A 27,422-nucleotide genomic window follows, 5' to 3' on the forward strand; every position below is an offset into this window, starting at 1 on the left:
AAAATTACTCCTATCATATTCATTAATTGGCAGGAAAATCAAACACAAATCAGAGACCACTTGTAGCTTGTTTATATGCAAATGTCTCCTAGAACAAAGTGAAAATTGTCACTTTTACAAAAACTTTGTTGACAAGACCCAACCATTTGAAACAAGTCTAACATAGATAGAAAGGAGTATATACTTACCCAAACATCACAATAATTGGGAATTCCATAGCAGGGACCAATAGCATCAGCATAATGAGCTGCAAGACAATAACAAACCAATGATGTCCCTACGAAATGATAATGTGCATTATAAGCTCGAAGACAATGAATAAAATGGTAGCTGTAGTTCTTATAAGAAAATGTTTGCATATAAAACATATGTTTTCTTCTTTTAATTTTGATACTAATCTATACTTGTACCTAATTACGTTACAACTACATATTCCAAGAGCACTACATAATCATCAAAACTTACATATTCATTCGATTTATTTATTTATATTTTTTTTAAGTCCAAATATAAGCAATTGGAACACCTATTCATATCACAGTAATAATGATACACAACTTTCAGGCTGAGTTCCAAGTTCAAAATAAGCTACTCATTACTCGCGTATAATCTACACCTATACCTACATAATTCCACATATAAACTCACATTCAAGAATTAAAGCAAATTATCTCATTCACTTTTGATATCACTTAGAAACCAAAAGGATCTCAGGCTTTTTAGCCTTACTGGGTGTATTAGCATTGGAGGTAGCACTGGCAGCTGCAGCTGCAGCAACAGCCTCGCGTGCCCTGTTATCTAGCTAAATCAGACTGCTAGTCGCCAAAATGGCCTGCGGGTTCAGGTCATGGGAGGCCCAGCATACAAGCTCCTTATTGCCACTGAAGTTGCTGCTTTCACATCCTCTGTAATCAAATGCCCTAGCAAGCAGTGCCCCAAAATCCTCAATGCCGGCTGTAATAACTCCCATGGCAGCGGAATTCTCTCCCCCTGTGACCTCAACTCGTCATCCCTCCCCTCACTTCGCAAATGCCGAATTTCTTCCACAACATCCTCAATCTCATTGTGACCCCTCGAGTCACCCGAAAGCCCATGGCTACTTTCAGTAAAATTATCAGATTTTTGGGTAGTAAAATCATCGAAATCAGATTTACAAAGGCAATCCTGACTTGCCCAATCTGCCGAAAATTTGCAAAAATCAAGCTTTGACCAACTGGGCATTTGCGAGATCTGCTTATAATAACAATCAAGGGCAATGCCTACAATGGAAGCTCGTTTAGTAGACTTCACCGCTATCTGGGGTTCGAGAGAAGGCGATAGAACGCCGACTAGAGGCCGAGACGAGGGGTTATTGTTAATGGGGTTCGATTTATTCGAAGGGGGATTTCGAGAGGAGTGATAAAGAGAAGGTTGAGAGAGATCAGGGATTGAAATGAGCACGGGTATACCCGAATGAGCCTTGACTTCAGATGAGTAGAGGACAAGAAGGACAGCTTCGAAGCCGGCGAGATTATGTGACGACCCCACCTCCCCCTAAGGCGTACCAAAGGGTTCGGCGGACCGCCTGCCCAGCTCTCGCCAGGACTCACTCACTATCTCAATCAAGTCACGTACACACATTCATGAACCATAAATAACATTCCCAATTCAAGCTTATAATTTACATTAATAGAAATCGAAGTACGAAGTCTCAATACACCAAACTAGATCAAAACGAATACAATCCAAATACAACATGTTCCATCCGAGGAATAGCGTGAGTACAAGTCAAAATCAAACAGCTAGTCTATGCTAGACTTTACATATCTCACACCTCGCTCGTACCCCTGAAAGGAAAACAAATGGAGTGGAATGAGCTAAAAGCCCAGTGAGGTTCCAAATAGCAAATTGACCATTATTTATAAGTACGAGTTTTCGATATAGCAAAGTAACGAGCATAAAGTGTTCATAAAGTGTTCATAAATGTGAACAGTAGCACGTCAAGTAGCAATCTTAAAATGAGCGCATGTAGAAAATTTTTCAAAAGAAACAATAATCCAATAAACAATAATCATTCCAAAGTATAAGGATACGGATGACTCTCAGGAGCCAAATTCCCATTACATTACTAGAAGCTTGATCCCGTAGTAGTTGACACTCCGTCAACTTTCAAGTAAGTAACCAATCCAGTAGAACACCACTTAAACGACTCTCCGTCCACCGTTCAACCCCCAGCTGGGCCCAAAATCCTCAAGAACACGGGTGGTAATACTCGAGTATACCGATTAGTCGAGGAGATATCACTCCACTCGACAATACAAGAGACCCAGGGTTCGTTACCCAATCGACCAAGCCCTTGCCGGCTCGACTAGAGTAACTCGCCACAGGGTTTCTGGAATTCCAGGAAGTGCGCGCATCATAAACAAGTATATCAAGTCAATTGCAACAATAAACAAGTATATCACGTAAGGGCAAGTGCGATAAAGTACACTCTTGCCCTTACAATTCACGTATATAACATGTAATCAGATTGGTCACGTATCAAGTTCAAGTATCAAGTTCAATTCGGTATTTGAAAGCACTCACCCAAAAGATATAGTGCTACTGGTCACTTTCAGGTTATACTCCGAGTTCGGAGTCCAAATCTGCGATAAAACTCAATTTGAGAACTTTGAAACATGACTAGAGTTCGAAACTTAGACGTTTCGTTCAATAAGAATCAAGAAATTGAAATTCACTTGGAGAATACTCGTGAGATACTCGCTCACTTTTTAAATGATAAAACTTTGTAACATTTATACTTGAAATGGTCATGCGAGTCGAAAGTACAAGGGAAAACGTACTTTGAGCAATCATTATTTCATTTCTCAAGGGTACAAGTTCGGCCAAGTCCTTACTTATATACCTCGAACAAGAAGACTCAAGTACCCTAGATGGTTCAAGTACTATTCATATCAACTCGACCCAAGTCGCAAGTGTATTTATATAGTCCTCGAGCGTAAATTTGGGCAGCATGCCCTTTGTGTTTACCTAATTTTCCAGCCATTTAGGCTTCATTATTTTTCTTCAACAACAGCCCAACAACATACATATCAGCAATTTATGTCAAGAGCCGTTCCATAGGCTCACAATATCATAACAACAAGAACCGCATCAAGTACAAGTGCAGAAATTCAATGTGGCACAAGACAGATTTGACGTATACAAGCGGAAATAACTTGTCCGAGGCTACGCTTATCGGATTAAGGCGAAACCTATGCCGTTTCGAATCTAAGACACAAATCTACAACATTTATGAAGGTCACTTAGTCCATTTCCTAATGTAACTTAGTCAAAATCTCAGATTACTAAACCAGAAACCAATTCATCGGCTGTTTAAACGCATTATGCTGTAGCGGACCTAACTCAGTGTACACAAGTCCGAATCAGGTTTTCTTTGAGGCATTTTAAAGCTACTTCAGAACACTACAACTTTTATGTTTTGGCCCAGAGCTAAATCAGAATGGATCCTGATCAAAAATCGTGATAAACTGGACTGAACTGAAGAAACGGACTGCTGGGAAATTCTTAAAACAGCAAGGGTATTTTGGACTTTTCACGTTCTGCGTTGCTCCGATTGAGCTGAAATTTTGTAGGCACCTATAAAATGCCATTCTCTACAACTTTCCTTTTTTGACCAAAGGCCAAATCGGCCTCTAACATATAGATAAAAATTCGGACAGAATGCTTGGAAAATTTTCCAGAAATCTGGAATTTTTAGCTCTAAGTGTAATTTCCTCAAATTTCTGGTTCTAATCACCACTAAACAACCTTATATAACCTTAATTGCAACATTTACACATCATACATCACATTGAGCAGAAAATCAGAACCCCTAGTTCATCAAATAAATTGGGGAAAACCTCTAAATCATGCTAATCATCCATGATTCCACCACTATAATCAAACTACTAACTTAATTTAACAAAATCAAAAGCAAAACTTAGAGAGATGAGTTCTCTTACCTTGGTTAGAAGTCTCTAAAAGCAGCCCCAAGCTTTCCTTTTCCAAACTTTCACCACCAAACACTAACTAACCACTCAAAGACAAGATTAATCGGTTTCTTTTGTTTGTTTTCTCACTTTGTTGGTGGATTGAAGAAGAAATGGAGAAGAGTTTTGTTTTTCCTCTCTTGTTCTTACTCTCTCTCTCTCTCTCGGCTCTTAGCAGCAGAAAATGAAGAGAAATGAAGCTGATTTTTGTCTTATAAGGAGTAAGAAGGTTAGAGTTAATTAAGACCACAATTTGGCTAACACTTGGACAATTCTTAGCCACTAATTTTTCTCTTTCTTCCCCTTGCTTATAAGCCACAAATTTCGGTCCCCTTAGCTGTAATATAAGAAGATATTTTGGCTCAAATATCAATAAGCTTGTGGTGCAAGAAAGTGGTGGTCCAGTGGTGCGTTCAAACGGTAGTGCGCGGGACTCGCCGGTTCGCGCCGTTTTTCTTAAAAACTCACGTACTAGGGTTTTTACTTCCCATTCACTAACCTTATTTTACTGCTACTACTCACATATTATTTTTCACTTAAAAGTCACTTTTAATCTCCAAATTTAATCCTTACTCTGTACCGAAAATTCATTCGGAGAAAAATCGCGAAAACCCTAATTTTGCTCCAAACTTGAAACCGAAGCGTAAAACCTTTCTTTCTAGGTTTATTTACACTTATCATGGAATAATTGGATAGTAGGGCTTTAATAAATGATAATCTTCAAATAAAAATAAATTTTTAAGAAAACGTGAGGAATTTTCCAATTCCAGTAATTAAAATTAGGGTTTCAATTAAAATATGAAACATTTAGGAAAACCGGTTAGTCACAAGTAAACTAGGGTTTTTGGCTACAATATTAGGATTTCTAGTCTTTTAAACCAAAATAAGGTTTTAAATCAACCCAAAGAAATACACTTTAATATTTTCTTCACAAACAACCTCCTAATATTCGGGATGTTACAATCTCCCCTCCTTAAAAGAATTTCGTCCTCGAAATTCATACATGCACTTCGAATAACATAGGGTATTTTCCTTATATATATCATCCAATTGTGCCATCTCACAGATTCACTGGAACTCAAGTGATAGCCTGTCAGGCAGATCAACAGATCAGGGTAAGTAACTAAACACAAGTAATAATCTAACCATATACCGGTTGGTTGAAAAATCGAATGAGACGGACGGGAGGGTAGAACATAATCGGGGCAATATCTTAAAATGACATCAAGGAAGCATAACCAAGGGAAGAAGAAAGAAATCGGTCTTTGGCGAGACTTTCTCGACATATACTACAACCTCATCATCCTCTATAGGAACCCTAGCCAAACTATTACTCGATTCATCCATGAAAACACTCCTGGGTGTTCAGGTACAAGAATCCACAATAAGGTAATTCACAACTCGAGCCGGCCGGTCCCAAGAGTAAATTACCCATATTAGATTTTCCTACCCAGCATACATATCTAAGGTCCCCAACAATAGACAATTGTTCCACACTTAACAAGTCAATCCCCACAGTCCAAGAACCTTCTCCCGGCACGAGCTCGATAGGAGCTCTGATACCATCTGTGACGACCCCACCTCCCCCTAAGGCGTACCAAAGGGTTCGGCGGACCGCCTGCCCAGCTCTCGCCAGGACTCACTCACTATCTCAATCAAGTCACGTACACACATTCATGAACCATAAATAACATTCCCAATTCAAGCTTATAATTTACATTAATAGAAATCGAAGTACGAAGTCTCAATACACCAAACTAGATCAAAACGAATACAATCCAAATACAACATGTTCCATCCGAGGAATAGCGTGAGTACAAGTCAAAATCAAACAGCTAGTCTATGCTAGACTTTACATATCTCACACCTCGCTCGTACCCCTGAAAGGAAAACAAATGGAGTGGAATGAGCTAAAAGCCCAGTGAGGTTCCAAATAGCAAATTGACCATTATTTATAAGTACGAGTTTTCGATATAGCAAAGTAACGAGCATAAAGTGTTCATAAAGTGTTCATAAATGTGAACAGTAGCACGTCAAGTAGCAATCTTAAAATGAGCGCATGTAGAAAATTTTTCAAAAGAAACAATAATCCAATAAACAATAATCATTCCAAAGTATAAGGATACGGATGACTCTCAGGAGCCAAATTCCCATTACATTACTAGAAGCTTGATCCCGTAGTAGTTGACACTCCGTCAACTTTCAAGTAAGTAACCAATCCAGTAGAACACCACTTAAACGACTCTCCGTCCACCGTTCAACCCCCAGCTGGGCCCAAAATCCTCAAGAACACGGGTGGTAATACTCGAGTATACCGATTAGTCGAGGAGATATCACTCCACTCGACAATACAAGAGACCCAGGGTTCGTTACCCAATCGACCAAGCCCTTGCCGGCTCGACTAGAGTAACTCGCCACAGGGTTTCTGGAATTCCAGGAAGTGCGCGCATCATAAACAAGTATATCAAGTCAATTGCAACAATAAACAAGTATATCACGTAAGGGCAAGTGCGATAAAGTACACTCTTGCCCTTACAATTCACGTATATAACATGTAATCAGATTGGTCACGTATCAAGTTCAAGTATCAAGTTCAATTCGGTATTTGAAAGCACTCACCCAAAAGATATAGTGCTACTGGTCACTTTCAGGTTATACTCCGAGTTCGGAGTCCAAATCTGCGATAAAACTCAATTTGAGAACTTTGAAACATGACTAGAGTTCGAAACTTAGACGTTTCGTTCAATAAGAATCAAGAAATTGAAATTCACTTGGAGAATACTCGTGAGATACTCGCTCACTTTTTAAATGATAAAACTTTGTAACATTTATACTTGAAATGGTCATGCGAGTCGAAAGTACAAGGGAAAACGTACTTTGAGCAATCATTATTTCATTTCTCAAGGGTACAAGTTCGGCCAAGTCCTTACTTATATACCTCGAACAAGAAGACTCAAGTACCCTAGATGGTTCAAGTACTATTCATATCAACTCGACCCAAGTCGCAAGTGTATTTATATAGTCCTCGAGCGTAAATTTGGGCAGCATGCCCTTTGTGTTTACCTAATTTTCCAGCCATTTAGGCTTCATTATTTTTCTTCAACAACAGCCCAACAACATACATATCAGCAATTTATGTCAAGAGCCGTTCCATAGGCTCACAATATCATAACAACAAGAACCGCATCAAGTACAAGTGCAGAAATTCAATGTGGCACAAGACAGATTTGACGTATACAAGCGGAAATAACTTGTCCGAGGCTACGCTTATCGGATTAAGGCGAAACCTATGCCGTTTCGAATCTAAGACACAAAGCTACAACATTTATGAAGGTCACTTAGTCCATTTCCTAATGTAACTTAGTCAAAATCTCAGATTACTAAACCAGAAACCAATTCATCGGCTGTTTAAACGCATTATGCTGTAGCGGACCTAACTCAGTGTACACAAGTCCGAATCAGGTTTTCTTTGAGGCATTTTAAAGCTACTTCAGAACACTACAACTTTTATGTTTTGGCCCAGAGCTAAATCAGAATGGATCCTGATCAAAAATCGTGATAAACTGGACTGAACTGAAGAAACGGACTGCTGGGAAATTCTTAAAACAGCAAGGGTATTTTGGACTTTTCACGTTCTGCGTTGCTCCGATTGAGCTGAAATTTTGTAGGCACCTATAAAATGCCATTATCTACAACTTTCCTTTTTTGACCAAAGGCCAAATCGGCCTCTAACATATAGATAAAAATTCGGACAGAATGCTTGGAAAATTTTCCAGAAATCTGGAATTTTTAGCTCTAAGTGTAATTTCCTCAAATTTCTGGTTCTAATCACCACTAAACAACCTTATATAACCTTAATTGCAACATTTACACATCATACATCACATTGAGCAGAAAATCAGAACCCCTAGTTCATCAAATAAATTGGGGAAAACCTCTAAATCATGCTAATCATCCATGATTCCACCACTATAATCAAACTACTAACTTAATTTAACAAAATCAAAAGCAAAACTTAGAGAGATGAGTTCTCTTACCTTGGTTAGAAGTCTCTAAAAGCAGCCCCAAGCTTTCCTTTTCCAAACTTTCACCACCAAACACTAACTAACCACTCAAAGACAAGATTAATCGGTTTCTTTTGTTTGTTTTCTCACTTTGTTGGTGGATTGAAGAAGAAATGGAGAAGAGTTTTGTTTTTCCTCTCTTGTTCTTACTCTCTCTCTCTCTCTCGGCTCTTAGCAGCAGAAAATGAAGAGAAATGAAGCTGATTTTTGTCTTATAAGGAGTAAGAAGGTTAGAGTTAATTAAGACCACAATTTGGCTAACACTTGGACAATTCTTAGCCACTAATTTTTCTCTTTCTTCCCCTTGCTTATAAGCCACAAATTTCGGTCCCCTTAGCTGTAATATAAGAAGATATTTTGGCTCAAATATCAATAAGCTTGTGGTGCAAGAAAGTGGTGGTCCAGTGGTGCGTTCAAACGGTAGTGCGCGGGACCCGCCGGTTCGCGCCGTTTTTCTTAAAAACTCACGTACTAGGGTTTTTACTTCCCATTCACCAACCTTATTTTACTGCTACTACTCACATATTATTTTTTACTTAAAAGTCACTTTTAATCTCCAAATTTAATCCTTACTCTGTACCGAAAATTCATTCGGCGAAAAATCGCGAAAACCCTAATTTTGCTCCAAACTTGAAACCGAAGCGTAAAACCTTTCTTTCTAGGTTTATTTACACTTATCATGGAATAATTGGATAGTAGGGCTTTAATAAATGATAATCTTCAAATAAAAATAAATTTTTAAGAAAACGTGAGGAATTTTCCAATTCCAGTAATTAAAATTAGGGTTTCAATTAAAATATGAAACATTTAGGAAAACCGGTTAGTCACAAGTAAACTAGGGTTTTTGGCTACAATATTAGGATTTCTAGTCTTTTAAACCAAAATAAGGTTTTAAATCAACCCAAAGAAATACACTTTAATATTTTCTTCACAAACAACCTCCTAATATTCGGGATGTTACAGATTAGGGGTGGGGGAGATAGCGGATGTGGTGGAGGAGGAGTGGATGCGGGATAGATAGAAGGAGGAGAGGAGAGGGATATAGCAGAGGACAACGAGGCGGAGTTCGGAGTCAGCGGAGAGGAAGGTGTCGTATAGCCACAGGCAAAGAGAGTCGTCGTCGGAGCCGGATGAAGGGGAGCAGAGGGAAGATGAGATGGAAGAATAGGCGGCGGAAGAGAGGAGGAGGGAGCGGGCAGGGCGGTCGGAGTCGGCAAGGAACGAGAGAACTGAGGAGGTTTCGGGGAGAAGAGTGGAGAGGAGATGGATTCGAGTGCGGGCTTTTGATATGGACTCCCACCAGGAGTGCATCGAGTCGGAGTTATTTGCTCCGGCAGCGATGCGGTGGGGAGCAGGACCACCGTTTTGGTGGTTGAAGGAAGTGGAGTTAGATGGGTTAATCTCGGTGGAAGAGGTGGATGAAGAAGGGGATCCACTCCTACCACTATAGCTAATTAAAACCTTCACCTTCGTCCCCAAACTCCAATCTCTCAAACTCGTTTCCACTACCAACTCCGCTGAAAACCTTTATCTTGCACAATAAAAAAATGAAGTAATGGTATTCACAACTAAAATAATTCTAGTGGAGATGATTTCGCCCATAACTCAAACAATATCCAAAAAACTTGGGCACAAATTTTCATATCAAATTAATTGATAATCATTCTAAGTTAAGTAGTCACAAGTTTATTTACACTAATGAATTATTTATTTATTCAATTATTTTTATTCTAATGAAGTTATTACATATACAAGAAAATTAAATTAACAAGGAGGCTCATAAGTATATAACAGTTAAAAATCATTAGAGAACACATAATGATTACAAAAACACAATGCTTTTTTTTATTTTTAATTTGGTTTGAAGCATAGATTTTATTGCTATAGTATTATTCTTTATTTTTTAGTACAAAAACACAAATTTTCATCAATATAGGTGGCAAAATTTGTTAATTACATATAAGTGAAAATATACTTTTATAATTTGCAAATATTTTAGCCCTGCAATTTTTTATAATTGCAGCACTAAAGTACATCATTAATTGAAAATAACGAAAGTCAAATTCTATGGTTATAACAGACTTTCATTAAAAATAATCAAATGCTATTAATAAGACATTATTGTTAAGTCAAAATCAAAGAAAATTTAGTGATGACATAATGTTATCACTAATTTATTCAAGATTATAATGACAAGAAAAGTCGTCATTAATTAAATTGATAGTTTTTAATATTGTCAATTGCTAGTTTTTAATACTTTTGTGAAAATATTGATAATGGTTGAGAAAATTTTGGTACATTACCGCAAGTGATAAATGTACTTTTGTTCTTTTTGAAACATTTATTTTAATGTTTAATTTTGTTTAAAACTATTGTACTAGTATAGATTTGCAAGACAAAACTTAAGTTCTCAATAGTTAAAAAATTCATTACAGAGAAAACACAAAGTAGTAGTTGCAAAATGTGTATAAATTACAAATATTTTAATGTGTATAAATTACAGTTTATTTTAATGTTTAATTTTGTTTGAAACTATTTTACTAGTATACATTTGCAAGACATAGATTTATGGGTAATTTCTTTTTTTTCCTTTCACATATTTAATTTATGTTAAATACAAAACCTACCAGTTTCCCTTCCATAAAAATATTAGTGCAACACTTTTTGAATTTTACTTACAAACATTTATGTATTTAACATAAATTAAATGATTCGGAGTGAAATGCCCATAAAGAGCAGAATATTTGTTCATGTAATGGAGGAAACCCACAAAGAGTTGGTATTTTATGGGCCATTTCTTTTTTTAAAAAAAAATAATTTATGTTGAAAAGATAACCTGCCAGTTTTCGTTTTGTAAGAAATCAGTGTAACACTTTTTGAATTTTACTTACAAACATTTATAAATTTATCATAAATTATATGTTTGAGAGTAAAATGCCCATAAAAAGTTGGTACTTTGAATAGATAATGGTCATTTGCCCATAAACTACACTCCCTGAAGGCTATTTTGTTAATTACTTTGTAGTACTTTGTTATTCCTTTGCTAATACTACTTGGCATGTAGTACAAAGGATAAATCTGGCATAAATTTCTTATTCCATTGATAAAAAGACCTGTCTGCCTTATAACTATTGTAATGAAAGATATATCTTTAGAGTTTATAACAAATTATTACTTAAGTTTGAGAAAATTATAAAATATTTATGCATAGTTTATCAAGATACCATTCGCAATTTCCTAATAAAAAAATAGGGGCTAAATTGTAAAAGTTAGGGTGCCATAATAGAAATAATAAAATTGGTGTATTACATATGGGGGTTAAATTGCAAAAGTTAGAGTGCCATAGTAGAATTAATGAAATTGGTGAATTACATATGGGGCTAAATTACAAAAGTTAGGGAGTAATAATAGAATTAAAGAAATCGGTGTACTACATATGGGGCTAAATTGTAAAAGTTAAGGTATCATAATGGAATTAATGAAATTTTTTATAACATTTGGGGCTAAATCGCAAAAGTTAGGGTGGCACAGTAGAATTAATGAAAGTGACTTAGAAATAAGTACTTTAAACAGTGACGATCAATTCTTGTCACTAAATCCGAATCGGTAGAGTGACAGTGACGATATTAGAAGTTGTCACTATATAGAGCATTTTAGTGACAACTTTTTCAAGGTCGTCACTGAAGACTTAGTTGCTTTGAGCAATTATGACAACTTTCCTTGTCGTCACTAAACAACCACGTTTTGTGACGACTTTTGTCGTCACTAAAAAATGTTGTCACTAATGACCATATTTCTTGCAGTGTAGTTTGTGACGAAAATAACGGGTCGTCACTAAACATTTAGTTGCTTTGATGCAATTGTGACAACTTTAGGTGTCGCGACTAAAGAAGCTCCTTTTGTGACGACCTATTGTCATCACTACAAAATGTTGTCACTAATAACTTTTTTTTTAGTGATCAGTGACGACAACAAAAAGTCGTCCGTAAATAAGCCAAGCAATAGTGATGATGTTCTTAATGTCGTCACTATTGTGTGTTCTAAACACTCCCGCGCTCTTCCTAAATCTTGGCGGGAATTTACTAGTGACGACTTAGAAAAGTCGTCACAAATGAGTTGGCTCCCATTAGAGGTTTGTGACGAGTTAGAAAGTCGTCAATAAAGGATCCACTTTTGTGACAACTTTTTTTCGTCACAGAGAAAAGTTGTCACTGATGACCAATTTTCTTGTAGTGACGTCTACGACTGAGCCACCAACCAAGGGTCAAGGGAGCACACCTAGGGGCATACGCGACAAAACACCGGCCGCTCCGCCCAAGCACAACATGATTATTAAGGCTAAAGATGTTCGAAAAGTGGTGCACTCTAATCAGCCTATACTTCTCATGATTTGCAAGCATGTGCTCTTAGATGTTGCTGAGCTCGACAAGGCTTTGCCCTCGAGCATAGTTGCTCTTTTGCAGGAATTTGAAGATGTTTTTCCTGACGAGGTCCCTGACGGTGTACCACCCATTCGGGGAATTGAACACCAAATCGACCTCATCCCTGGAGCACCATTGCCCAACAAACCTGCTTACCGCATGGGCCCTGAGGAGACCAAGGAGCTTCAAAGGCAAGTTGATGGCCTCTTAAGTAAGGGTTGGGTTAAGGAAAGTCTAAGCCCTTGCGCGGTACCTGTGATACTTGTTCCCAAGAAGGACGGTACTTGGCGCATGTGCACTGACTGTCGGGCTGTGAACGCTATCACTGTCAAATATCGTCATCCCATTCCCAGACTTGATGATATGCTTGATGAGCTCGATGGAGCTATTATTTTCACCAAAATTGACTTGCGGAGTGGTTATCATCAAATTAGGATGAAGGAAGGCGATGAGTGGAAGACAGCCTTCAAAACCAAGCATGGTCTCTATGAGTGGTTGGTCATGCCTTTTGGCTTGACAAATGCCCCTAGCACCTTCATGCGACTCATGAACCATGTGTTGAGACACTTTATTGGTAAATTTGTCATTGTTTACTTTGATGACATCCTGATCTATAGTCGTAGTGAGCATGAGCACTTGGAGCATGTACGATTAGTTCTTGAGACACTTCGACAGGCGCGTCTATACGCTAACCTCAAGAAGTGCACCTTTTTTACTAACGAGCTTGTGTTTTTAGGCTATGTGGTAAGTTCGCAGGGCATCAAGGTAGACAAATCCAAGATTGAGGCCATCGAACAATGGCCAACTCCCACATCCGTTCCTGACGTGCGCAGCTTTCTTGGACTGGCGGGTTTTTATCGGCGATTTGTTAAAAACTTTAGCACTATTGCCGCCCCATTGACCGCCGTGACAAAGAAGGATGACAAGTTCCATTGGGGGGAATCACAAGAACAAGCGTTTCTCGCCCTTAAGGACACACTCACACATGCACCTGTGTTAGCATTACCAAACTTTAATAAGACGTTTGAAATTGACTGTGATGCTTCTGGTGTAGGTATTGGAGCAGTCCTCATGCAAGACAAGAGGCCGTGTGCCTTCTTTATCGAGAAATTGGGAGGAGCTGCACTGAACTACCCCACGTACGACAAGGAGTTGTACGCCTTAGTGAGGGCCTTGGAGACCTGGCAACACTACCTTCGGCCTCGGGAGTTCGTGATCCACACTGATCACGAGTCATTGAAGTACCTCAAAGGCCAACCCAAGCTAAGCAAGCGCCATGCCAAATGGGTAAGCTTCATTGACACCTTCTCCTATGTGATTAAGTACAAGACTGGCAAGACGAATGTGGTCGCTGATGCTTTGTCACGTAGACACTCCTTACTTGTCTGTCTTGATGCCAAGTTACTTGGGTTCGAAATGGTGAAAGACCTCTACACCAATGATCATGACTTTGGTGCTATCTATGCTGTGTGTGTTAAGAATCCACAGGGAAAGTACTTTTTGCATGATGGATTCCTATTCCATGTAGATAAACTATGTGTGCCTAACTCTTCCATTCGTGATCTTTTGATTCGCGAGGCACATAGTAGTGGTCTCATGGGCCACTTTGGCATTGCCAAGACTCTGGCTATGTTACAAGAGCACTTTTACTGGCCCCATATGCGTAGGGATGTTGAACGCATGGTTGGTAGGTGTGCTACTTGTCACAAAGCTAAGTCCAAGACAAACCCACATGGCTTATATACCCCGTTACCTATCCCTCACCATCCCTGGGTTGACTTGTCTATGGACTTTATACTAGGTTTGCCTCGATCACCAAGGGGTAATGATTCTATATTTGTGGTGGTTGATAGGTTTTCTAAGATGGCTCATTTTATCCCCTGTCACAAAACTGATGATGCATCTCATATTGCTACTCTATTCTTCAAGGAAATTGTCCGTCTGCATGGTATGCCTAGGACCATTGTTAGTGATAGGGATGTGAAATTCCTAAGTTACTTTTGGAAGACTCTGTGGTCTAAACTTGGCACTCGGTTACTATTCTCCACCACCAGTCATCCACAAAGCGATGGACAAACTGAAGTTGTCAATCGCACACTCGGCACACTACTTCGGGCATTGATTAAAAAGAATCTTAAGACTTGGGAAGAGTGTTTGCCTCATGTTGAATTCGCCTACAATCGAGTTGTTCACAGTGCTACACACTACTCACCTTTTGAGATTGTTTATGGCTTTAACCCGCTGACCCCTCTTGATTTAGTACCCTTACCTTCCTCTGAGCACACAAGCTTAGATGGGAAAAAGAAGGCCGATTTTGTACGCAGGTTACATGAAGCCGCTCGAGCAAACATTGAAAGGCGTACTCAGCAATACACCCAGCAGGCTAACAAGCACCGCCGCAAAATGATTTTCGAGCCTGGTGATTGGGTTTGGTTACACTTACGCAAAGAGAGGTTCCCCAAGCAGCGACAAAGCAAATTATCCCCCAGAGGGGATGGACCTTTTCGTGTACTCCAACGGGTCAATGACAACGCATACAAATTGGAGCTACCTGGGGAGTACAATGTTAGCGCGACCTTCAATGTCGCGGACTTGAGCCCGTTTCTTGGTGAGGAGGATCCAGATTTGAGGGCAAATCCTTCTCAAGAGGAGGGGACTGATGTGAACCAGGGCCAGGGCCCAGTCCAAGTTCCATTGGGCCCAGTCACACGTGCACGGGCCAAGCTCTTCAAGGAATCACTCCAAGCCCTTGTTCGAGCTGTCCACGATCAACATGGAGCCTATAGAGATATTGAAGGCTTGGAGAGGGTCAATCAAGCAACTTACACTTTGGTCCAAGCCCAAGAAGACCCCAGTGGGCCTCCTTACGAAGCGGCCGAGTAGGGCCTTAGTCATTGTTTTCAATTTAGTTGGATTCGTTGTTCGTAGAAGGCATGGGCCGGCCCACCTTGATGACAAGGTAGCCGACCTCCCCTTTAGGTTTCTTTAGGGTTTTGTTATTTCATTAAGCCTATAAATAGGCTAGTCTTGTAAGGTTAAAACTTAGTTTTTGATGAATAAAATTCTCAGTGCATTCGTTTTCTTTCAAAGAGAATTCGAGCCTTTTAACTTGCTTGGCAAGGGTTATTGAGCAATCTCGCGTCCTGTCCTTGATTGTTCATCCGACCTATTCCCCTGGAGTATTCACCTTCATCGGAGTGTCGTCTACCACCTTCAAATCAAATCGTGTTGTCCGTTTGGTTAGAGGTTCCGCACACCAAGCGTAGGACATCCCCGCTAGATCCTTGGGCAAACGTGCTACGTGTCTCGACCGTGGATCGAGGAGCGTATCAGGCCTACTCATGTTCAAGAGTGGATCAAGCTCCTTTTCTAGTTTAGGTTGGTGGGCCGCCAATCCTTGACCACAAAGGTTTCTAGCCTATAAAAAGGCGCCTTTTGTACCAGCAAAGGTTAGACACTTTTGATAATAAAATTTCAATTTGTTCTCTTACAATTTCGAGAGTACATTCCTACTTGCTTGGCAAGGGTTATTTGAGCAATCACGCGTGACGTCCTTGGTTGTTCATCCGGCCTATCTACTTGAGTAACCACCTCAATTGGAGTCGCCGTTCTACCGCCTTGAATCGAGTTGAGTCGTCCCTCTTGGTTCTAGGTTCCGTAATCCAAACGGTTGAGTATCCCTCTAGGTCCTTGGGCAATCGTGCTACGTGTCTCGGAACGAGTTGACCGAGGAACGTATCAGTTGGCTTCAGAGCTGGTTGAGGTATCAAGTCGTTATATCCTCGTACTTGTTCTTGTCTAGTTCGTTTTAGGGTTCCTATTTTTCCGCTGTCTTGTTTGTTTGTTGCATCGCTAGTTGTTTCTTCGTTGTTCACAAATCTGTCCGAAGTTGTTTTGCCATTGGCGTCGTCAATTTCTGTCCGTTTTGTGTTCAATCATTGTGTTTTCCAATCGGGCCGTAGTTGGATTTTACTTATGTGTCAAATCTGTCCGAGTTTATTCCCTTGTTGCGCCGAATTTCTGTCCGTGTTTGTACCCTGTCGCGAGTCATCAATATTCTGTCCGTTCTTGTGTTGGTTCGTTGTCTTGAATCTCCCCATAATTGTGTCCACAAATCTATCCAAGTGCGTCTTCTAGTTCCGTCCATAGTGCCTTGAATTCCATCGTTGGCTTGTCTATTGCTGTCCATAATTTCTGGTATCATTGTTTTGAGTTATCCAACTTGTTTACTTGGTTTTTCAAATCTGAATTGTGGTGAAACTTGTTGGTATTTGTGAATCTTGAGAGAACCTACAAGAATCTTGAGTTTCTCGACCACAATCTTGAAATTCTTGAAGTTCTTGATAACTTCCTTGAAAAGTTCTTGAAGGATCTTGAAGTTCTTGAAGATTCCTTGTGCGTGTGAATTGGCTGAACCAAATCCGGAAAATAGTCCAATCGGCCAAGCTTGTGTTGTGTTGTTCGTATAAGTCAAAAAAAAAAAGAAACGAAAAACAAGAAAGAAAGTCCGAAGTTTATTGCCAAAATCAATCACGGATTACATCTTGTATCCAAGACTACAAAAAGGAAAAAAAAATTTCAAAAGTTTCGGTCCACTACTACTTCTTGAAGTTCTTGAACCTCTTGATTCTTGGAAATTTGTTTCGTCCGTCTAGCGAACAATTTCTTGTACTCTCGAGCATTGGTGAAAGGCTTTCTTGGAGTCTTTGCTTCTATCTAGGGAATATCTTGGGTAACCCATTGGGGGGGAGCCTGAGGAGGGTTGATTGCGTCACGTTGTTGAGATTCCATCTAGTTGCTATTGTCTTGAACAAACATCCGAAACTGCCTTCCTTGGGTGTGTTTGAACAGAAAATCCGAGCTTGACCTTGTGCTTGCAAGTTAAGGCTAACGTGGGTGGGTCTTTAATAGCCTACCTTCCAACCGTACAAAAGGTTTCCAACCGAATTGTTCTTTCGGGAGTTGGAAGTGACAAAGTGTGCAGTCTCATCATTGATGGTAGTAGTTGCACCAATGTAGCAAGTTTGCCCATGGTAGAGAGCTTGGGACTTCCAACGACTAGACATCCACACCCGTACCGACTACAATGGCTAAGCGAAGATGGTGAAGTACGTGTCTACAAACAGGTACGTCTTCCTTTCTCCATTGGCAACCACATTGACGAAGTTGTTTGTGATGTTGTCCCCATGCATGCTACCCATGTAATTTTAGGAAGACCCTGGCAATTTGATAAGCATGTCACTTTTGATGGTAGATCTAATAAGTACACTCTCTTGCACAATGGAACGAGAATGTGACTTAGACCGACAAAAGAGGAAACAAAAGACGGCCGAATCTGGAAATTGCTCCACTTCCACAAATGAGCATTCGGCCAAGGGTCATACACTGATTAAATCAAGCACTAGGAAGCAAAACATGATAATCAAGGCTAAGGAAGTTAGGAAATGTGTGAATTCTGATCAGCCTGTATTACTCATGATTTGCAAACATGTACTCTTGAATGTTGATGAACTCGATAGGGCATTGCCTTCGGGAGTAGTTGCTTTGTCGCAGGTTAAGCAAGGAGAGAATGAGTTGATCATGGCATGCTCCATCCCTAACTCCATTGGTGAGTATCAGAATCTTCATGAAGTTTGCCTCTTAAGTGTTGTATCCCTTTACGATCCATTGGTATTTAACTTCACCCATGAGTCTGTTTTGCTTGTTGGGAGGAGTAATGGAGTTTCAATGGGGGTTCTTGCGCTTGAATCTTGTCCTATGCCTTCTTACCCTTTTGCAACAAGTGTTCCAAGTGATGATCAGTCTAATGCAGTTGAACGTGTTCAAAGTGTTCTTCATTATATCAGTTGCATTTTGGAGGATCCAAAAAGATGTAACCGAAGCTATATGCGTTATCTTCGAGGAGTCATTGGAGTAAAGCCATGAGTTTTTCTTGGCTGGCTGTGAGCATTTTCAAACTGACCAAGAGACATGTGCACCGCATTATAATAATCATGACGTATGCAAGTATCATTCAATCTAAGAGGGCCAATATGTGGTGGCATTAGATTTGAGGTTTCGTACTCCAACTCTTGCTAGTATCATTCATTTCCATCCAGATTTGAGGACAAATCCTTCTCAAGTGGAGGGGACTGATGTGTGCACGGATGGCGGCCTTGACTCAAGGCTTCCATAGGAACATTGAAGGCTTGGAAGTTGCTAATCAAGGCATCTACACATTGATCCAAGTCAAGGAAGCATCAAGCGCGGCCTTAGCTACTTGGGCCGAGCACTAGGAATGTTAGCATTGTTAGTCGTATGAGTTGTTAGTTGGTTTTGATCATTATCGAGTCATTAGTTGTTAGTTGGTTTGTTAGTCGTGTTTTAATTAATAGTTTATTAGTTATTGGAGTCAAACAATCGGCCCTGATGTGAACCAGGGCCAGGGCCCAGTCCAAGTTCCATTGGGCCCAGTCACACGTGCACGGGCCAAGCTCTTCAAGGAATCACTCCAAGCCCTTGTTCGAGCTGTCCACGATCAACATGGAGCCTATAGAGATATTGAAGGCTTGGAGAGGGTCAATCAAGCAACTTACACTTTGGTCCAAGCCCAAGAAGACCCCAGTGGGCCTCCTTACGAAGCGGCCGAGTAGGGCCTTAGTCATTGTTTTCAATTTAGTTGGATTCGTTGTTCGTAGAAGGCATGGGCCGGCCCACCTTGATGACAAGGTAGCCGACCTCCCCTTTAGGTTTCTTTAGGGTTTTGTTATTTCATTAAGCCTATAAATAGGCTAGTCTTGTAAGGTTAAAACTTAGTTTTTGATGAATAAAATTCTCAGTGCATTCGTTTTCTTTCAAAGAGAATTCGAGCCTTTTAACTTGCTTGGCAAGGGTTATTGAGCAATCTCGCGTCCTGTCCTTGATTGTTCATCCGACCTATTCCCCTGGAGTATTCACCTTCATCGGAGTGTCGTCTACCACCTTCAAATCAAATCGTGTTGTCCGTTTGGTTAGAGGTTCCGCACACCAAGCGTAGGACATCCCCGCTAGATCCTTGGGCAAACGTGCTACGTGTCTCGACCGTGGATCGAGGAGCGTATCAGTTGGCTTCAGAGCTTTGGTGGAGGTATCTTCCGTTATATCCGTAGTTGTGTCTTAGTTTTCATTAATTCCGCTGCCTTGTTAAAAAAAAATTCTGTTCGCTAGCTTTGGTATTTTGTTGTGCCGTTTCCTTTCGTTTGATGTCTAGAAATTCTGGTCATTGCTTTTATTAATTGAGTCCGTCCGTTTGTGTCTTCAAGTCTGTCCGTTGCTGCTTTGTTAGTAAAAACAAAAAAAAAAACAAAACACACAAAATCTGTTTGCATCGCTTGTCAAAGAGAAAAAAAAATTCTGTCCGCTAGTTCTCGTTGTTTGTCGCGTCAATTTCTGGACAGTTGTGTGTTATTGTCGATAGTCCCAATCTGCCCAGATTTCATACTCTAGTGACATCCATTCTGCCCAGCAATTAGCCTTGCCGAATCTGCAAAAAAATAAAAAAAAAAAGAAGAAGCAAGTTGCGGCTAGGGTTCCAAGTTGCGGCTAGGGCTTTGCCTTGTGGCCAAATCTGTCCAAATCTTAGTAGCTTATTCAAGTTGTTTACTTATCTTGTCTAAACTGATTTGGGGTTAAAACTTGTTGGAGTTGAGAATCTTGAAGGAAACTACAACCATCTAGGGTTTCTTGAGTTCTTGGAATTAAATCTTGAAGTTCTTGGGAGTTCTTGGGAAATCTTGGAGTTTTTGGCTGATTAGTTGTAGTACGTAGAGCTGCCCAGAAATCTGGTTTGTGAACCTTTCTTCCGTCCAGGTTTAGTTGCAGTTGTTAAGTTAAAAAAAAAAAAAAAAAAAAAAAAACAGAAACGCAAAAGGCAAGAGGGAAACAAGAAGAACATTCGGCCAACAAGAAACCAAGAAGGAAGCCGTAACTCTTTATTGTCAAATCTGTCTTGTTATTTCTTGTTTCAAACCAGAAAATTACATCAAGAAAAGAAAAGAATTCAAAAGTTTTTGGCCAACCAGAAAATTACATCAAGAAAAGAAAAGGAATTCAAAAGTTTTGGCCAACCTCTTCTTGAAATTCTTGGTTATCTTGAGCCTTGATCACTTGAGCAACCTTTGTTTGAGGTTCTTGATTATCTTGAACTTTAAACACTTGCACTTCCCTTCGCACAAAGAGTTTCTTGTAAGCCCTTGCATCCATACGTGGCTTTCTTGGTTGAGGGGTGAATTTCTTGGGAGATTCTTGAGTAGCATCACTCGCATGCCCTTGGGAGTCCATTAGAGCCGAATTTCTGGAATCACAAGAGTTAATTTCTGGAATCACAAGAGTTAACTTCTGGAGTCACAAGAACCGAATCTGCCTTGAAGGAGAGAGGGCCGAACTTCTTGTTCTTGGAGTAGAGGGAGAGCCGAATTGTTTGGGTAAATTGCGGCTGTGAAGAGGGAGTCTTATAGGGAGTATAACCGACTTTGGGAAGGCCTTCAAAGAGGAGGAAATCTGGAAATTTCAGAGTTCCAAATCTGGTTGGTGTTGTGAGCAAAGTGTGCGGCTGCTCAAGGGGGGGGTTATAAGGGTTCTTTTAGCCGACTTTGGGAAGGGAATAAAGGGAAGATTTCTGGAAAATTGCGGTAAAAGGAGAGAGAGGGAACCGAATCTGTTTGGGGGGGGATTCGAAGTTGCTTAAAGAAGGACTTCAAGGGGATTACCAACTCTAACTTGTTTTCTAACTTAGTTTAGGAGACTAAGTACCACACTTGGATAACACTTGGACACCTTCCTACACTTTCTCCTCCATTTTAGGATATCCTCCTATATTTTATCATCCTTTTTAGGAAACCACTCCTACATCTTAGGAATTCTTAGAGTTTCCTTTCTTGGCAATATTTCCAAATCTGTCCACCACCTTTAAGCCTTCCAAAACCGTCCTTTCCTACACCAAAATATCATCCACTTGCATCCTTCACTCTTGTTTACTCTTGTGGGAAAAGTTGGAGACAATTATTGGACTCGAGCAACATTACTCAACTACCTAAACCAACAGGTAAGGTACTTGGTAAGTTTTATAGAGTGACTTGAGCACTATACACGAGCGCGAGAGATACACTCAGGGAGTGAAGTGAGGATTATATTTGCACTTTCTTGCTTGTTACTAACCTTTGCAGGGGCACAAAAGAGACATGGAGCAAGATCAACAACCACCATCAAAAGACTACTCTCTATTGTTCACCGCCATGAGGCATGAGCTCAAACGAATCAGTGACCAACAAATGGAGACGTTACACACTCGTTTTGAGGAGTTGTCTAGGAGCCTTACGCGAGGCTCTCGTTCTAGGTCCCATAACCGGAGTAACCATGGCACCAAAGAAACAAATGGCGAAGACTACTCCGCTAGTGAGGATGAGGAACGACCCGAGAGGCCTACAAGGGACATGCCCAAAAACGAAATCAAGGGGCTTAAAATTCAAGTTCCCGCATTCAAGGGCAAAAGTGACCCTGAGGCTTACTTGGAGTGGGAAGGCCGTATCGAGATGGTCTTCGACTGCTATGACTATAGCGAGGAGCAAAAAGTGAAGGTTGCCACCGTCGAGTTCACCGACTACGCACTAGTCTGGTGGGACCAAGTGAGGACCACGAGGAGGAGGATGGGAGAACCACGTGTCCGGACTTGGCGCTCAAGGCACTAATGCGCAAGCGATTTGTTCCTAGCTACTACAATCGTGATCTCCACTCTAAGCTTCAAACACTCACGCAAGGCAACATGAGTGTGGAGGATTACCACAAGGAAATCGAGATGGCCATGATGAGGGCCAACATTCAAGAAGACAACGAAGCCACAATGGCTAGGTTTCTTAGGGGTCTCAATCCTGACCTTCAGGATGCCTTGGAGCTTCAACATTATTTGGACATGCACGACCTTCTAGAACTCGCCATTAAGGCCGAACGGGGGAAGAAATTAAGACGGGGAGCCCGTACTTTCCAATCTCCTACCACCACCTCGTGGAAAGGCAACCAACCACGAAGAGTGACCCACGAAGTTGGAAATGCGACAACACCAACCTATTCTAACCGCTTCCAAGGTAATGCTTCTACCCGTAATGCCTATTCTACACCTAACAAGGTTTCTGATGTGTCCAGGTCTACCTCAAAGGCACCGCAAGAGACTCCTAAAGCTAAGAGTAGGGACATCAAGTGTTTTAAGTGCCAAGGGTTTGGGCATATTCAATCTCAATGTCCAAACCAACGGGTAATGCTGATCACTCACACTGGCGAAATCGTGTCGGATGATGACGAATGTGAGGACATGCCCGAACTGGTCGAAGACGACTGCCTAGAAGTAGAGCCAGCTGGGGAGGCATGCTCGCCTACACGTGGCGAAGTAGGTTGCTTGGTAGCACGACGAGTGTTAACCGCCCGCGTCAAAGAGGACGAGCAGCTACAACGCGAAAACCTATTCTACACCCGCTGTAAGGTAGGCGACAAAGTGTGTAGTCTCATCGTCGACGGTGGGAGTTGCACGAACGTGGCCAGCTTGCTCATGGTTGAAAGTCTAGGACTCACCACTACCCGGCATCCACACCCTTACCGCCTCCAATGGCTAAGTGAGGATGGTGAAGTACGAGTCTTCAAGCAAGCACGCATTCCCTTTTCCATTGGTACTTACACTGATGAAATCGTGTGCGACGTGGTGCCAATGCATGCTACCCATATCATTTTGGGAAGGCCCTGGCAATTCGACAAACACGTCACATTCGATGGAAGAGCAAATAAGTACACACTTTTGCACGATGGCAAACGTAAGGTCCTTACACCTCTCACACCTGCACAAGTTTATGAGGACCAACTACTTTTGCAAAGGGAGTGTGAACAAGACCGTCAAAAGAGGAAACTCAAGGCGGTCGACCCTGGTGACAGCTCCACGCACTACAAGAATTTTGACCTTTAGTGACAATCTATTCTTGTCACAAAAAAGTAAAAAGTCATCACTAATAGATTTTACTGACAACTTTTCGGTCGTCACAGGGTCGTCACTGAATGCCCGTCGGTAAAAGTATACACTGATGACTTAAAAGTCGTCAGTGAATAAAGAGCTTTTGTGACAACTTTTCTCATCAATAAATGCTTTAAGTTTAGTGACAACATGACTTCTTATCAATGATGCATGAAACAATATCGTCACTAAAACTCAACAATGGTCATCAGTATATGGTCCAATTACTAGCAATTTTGTTGTCACTAAACACCTTTCAACAGTGACAACATATTGTTGTCAATATAGAATTTAATTCAATTACAACAATTGTTGTCAATAAAGACATTTGATTTACTGACAATAGGCACTTGTCATTGGAGAATTGTGATTCAGTTACAATATCTTGTCACTGTGTAGTTTGATGTATTTCTTGCTAGAGTAATATAAAAAAATGGGAGCCACCAACAATGCTTAGTGAATAACAAACACATTCACCCATTACAATAGAAAATGCCAAAATATTATAATAATCCTTCCAATATCATAATCATGTGCAACATCACATTATAAAGAGTTTGACAAGTAGTATTAGAATGAGTTGTATCATATAAGGCAAGGGAGCTATACAAAACGAATCCAAGTCCCAAAACATTTTTGTGTTATACGAAACATTTCCTAAGCATAAGATAGCACTATAACCAGTTTTTGAGCTAATAAGTAGCCTCGGCTACTCATCTTCCAAAACTCTAAAATGTGCAATATATCTGCAATAGAAAAATACAATTATTAGTAGATGACAAAACAAACTTGAGACAAGGAAAATCAAATGAGGATTCACAAAAAATAAAGTCTCATTTATTTAAACTCTCATCCAAATAGTGACTACATAAAGAGCAGAATAAGAGACAAAATAAAAGCAAAGATAGCTCTTAATATGCACATAGGAACCAATTATAGAGAGTAAAAATCAGGTATTGTCACAGACAAAGAAAACTCTTAATATCAAAGACGTATAACAGCCTTCAAATTTCCTAAATAAAAAAACAAAAGTAACAAGCATTTACTAAATTCTTTGGCAAATTACATGTTAATATTGTCACAGACCAAGGATTAAGGTTCAATAACTTATGCTATTTTTGAATCGCAACAGCCACTGTATCTATAATAAATATGCCTTAGTCACAATTTAAGGTCTCATATATGCTGGAAAATTACAAGAGCGTCTCATTTACAAACATAACACAATTTAGACAAGTATATATAGTTGAAAATAGGCTTATGCTGGAAAATCACTTGTTGTCCATAAAAGGGCAGCAAGTAACATAATGAAGACACGGCAGTTAATTTAATCTTCCCAAACAACAACAATGAAAAGTAAACAAAATGGAACACATCCATATTTGAGATTGTCATGAACTGGAGCAAGAACACAAAAAAGTACAAAAAAAATCATAGTAATTAGTCTTAGCTATTAAATCACATTAACCACTGTGCACCTACATATGCATTATATACATAGTGCATTTAGTAGCTGTATAGCAACATTTCAATTTTTAGGATGATTTAGAAAGTATAAATTTATAGTGAATTGGATTGGCTATAAATAACAGAAAAAAAGAAGCAAAGAGGAGATAGAGAGTATAAGGGTACCACAAGCGAAAATGGTAGCTTGATTGGTAGATTGTAATATCCTAGACCCAAATCCGAATCCGAAGCCTCTGTCAACAGGTTCAATTGCTGCAAATAATAACAAAAATCAGTCGACTGCAGGAGACATTAAGAAGCTAACTTGAAGCTAATACTAGCACTAGAAAACTATAGAAGGAATTCTTGGTCCTAAAACTAATTGAGAGCCCTCTTGGCCAATAAGTCAGCAAACAATAATGCAAAAAAAAGGAAGCTGAATCAATTACTCTCACACAAACAACTCAACTAAACCATGCAAAAACTTCCAAAAGGAAGGAAAAGAAAATTACTCCTATCATATTCATTAATTGGCAGGAAAATCAAACACAAATCAGAGACCACTTGTAGCTTGTTTATATGCAAATGTCTCCTAGAACAAAGTGAAAATTGTCACTTTTACAAAAACTTTGTTGACAAGACCCAACCATTTGAAACAAGTCTAACATAGATAGAAAGGAGTATATACTTACCCAAACATCACAATAATTGGGAATTCCATAGCAGGGACCAATAGCATCAGCATAATGAGCTGCAAGACAATAACAAACCAATGATGTCCCTACGAAATGATAATGTGCATTATAAGCTCGAAGACAATGAATAAAATGGTAGCTGTAGTTCTTATAAGAAAATGTTTGCATATAAAACATATGTTTTCTTCTTTTAATTTTGATACTAATCTATACTTGTACCTAATTACGTTACAACTACATATTCCAAGAGCACTACATAATCATCAAAACTTACATATTCATTCGATTTATTTATTTATATTTTTTTTAAGTCCAAATATAAGCAATTGGAACACCTATTCATATCACAGTAATAATGATACACAACTTTCAGGCTGAGTTCCAAGTTCAAAATAAGCTACTCATTACTCGCGTATAATCTACACCTATACCTACATAATTCCACATATAAACTCACATTCAAGAATTAAAGCAAATTATCTCATTCACTTTTGATATCACTTAGAAACCAAAAGGATCTCAGGCTTTTTAGCCTTACTGGGTGTATTAGCATTGGAGGTAGCACTGGCAGCTGCAGCTGCAGCAACAGCCTCGCGTGCCCTGTTATCTAGCTAAATCAGACTGCTAGTCGCCAAAATGGCCTGCGGGTTCAGGTCATGGGAGGCCCAGCATACAAGCTCCTTATTGCCACTGAAGTTGCTGCTTTCACATCCTCTGTAATCAAATGCCCTAGCAAGCAGTGCCCCAAAATCCTCAATGCCGGCTGTAATAACTCCCATGGCAGCGGAATTCTCTCCCCCTGTGACCTCAACTCGTCATCCCTCCCCTCACTTCGCAAATGCCGAATTTCTTCCACAACATCCTCAATCTCATTGTGACCCCTCGAGTCACCCGAAAGCCCATGGCTACTTTCAGTAAAATTATCAGATTTTTGGGTAGTAAAATCATCGAAATCAGATTTACAAAGGCAATCCTGACTTGCCCAATCTGCCGAAAATTTGCAAAAATCAAGCTTTGACCAACTGGGCATTTGCGAGATCTGCTTATAATAACAATCAAGGGCAATGCCTACAATGGAAGCTCGTTTAGTAGACTTCACCGCTATCTGGGGTTCGAGAGAAGGCGATAGAACGCCGACTAGAGGCCGAGACGAGGGGTTATTGTTAATGGGGTTCGATTTATTCGAAGGGGGATTTCGAGAGGAGTGATAAAGAGAAGGTTGAGAGAGATCAGGGATTGAAATGAGCACGGGTATACCCGAATGAGCCTTGACTTCAGATGAGTAGAGGACAAGAAGGACAGCTTCGAAGCCGGCGAGATTATGTGACGACCCCACCTCCCCCTAAGGCGTACCAAAGGGTTCGGCGGACCGCCTGCCCAGCTCTCGCCAGGACTCACTCACTATCTCAATCAAGTCACGTACACACATTCATGAACCATAAATAACATTCCCAATTCAAGCTTATAATTTACATTAATAGAAATCGAAGTACGAAGTCTCAATACACCAAACTAGATCAAAACGAATACAATCCAAATACAACATGTTCCATCCGAGGAATAGCGTGAGTACAAGTCAAAATCAAACAGCTAGTCTATGCTAGACTTTACATATCTCACACCTCGCTCGTACCCCTGAAAGGAAAACAAATGGAGTGGAATGAGCTAAAAGCCCAGTGAGGTTCCAAATAGCAAATTGACCATTATTTATAAGTACGAGTTTTCGATATAGCAAAGTAACGAGCATAAAGTGTTCATAAAGTGTTCATAAATGTGAA

General features: G+C 40.1%; 2 pseudogenes; both read right to left on the reverse strand.

The window, feature by feature from the left end:
* Nucleotides 1-204: 204 nt before the first annotated feature.
* LOC113720461 (uncharacterized) lies at nucleotides 205-26,091 on the reverse strand (annotated as a pseudogene).
* The window catches only part of LOC140036304 (uncharacterized), a 50,671-nt pseudogene continuing 48,906 nt past the window's right edge, over nucleotides 25,658-27,422 (reverse strand).

This window comes from Coffea arabica, chromosome 2e (assembly GCF_036785885.1).
Source record: "Coffea arabica cultivar ET-39 chromosome 2e, Coffea Arabica ET-39 HiFi, whole genome shotgun sequence".
In the NCBI taxonomy this organism is placed as follows: Eukaryota; Viridiplantae; Streptophyta; class Magnoliopsida; order Gentianales; family Rubiaceae; genus Coffea; species Coffea arabica.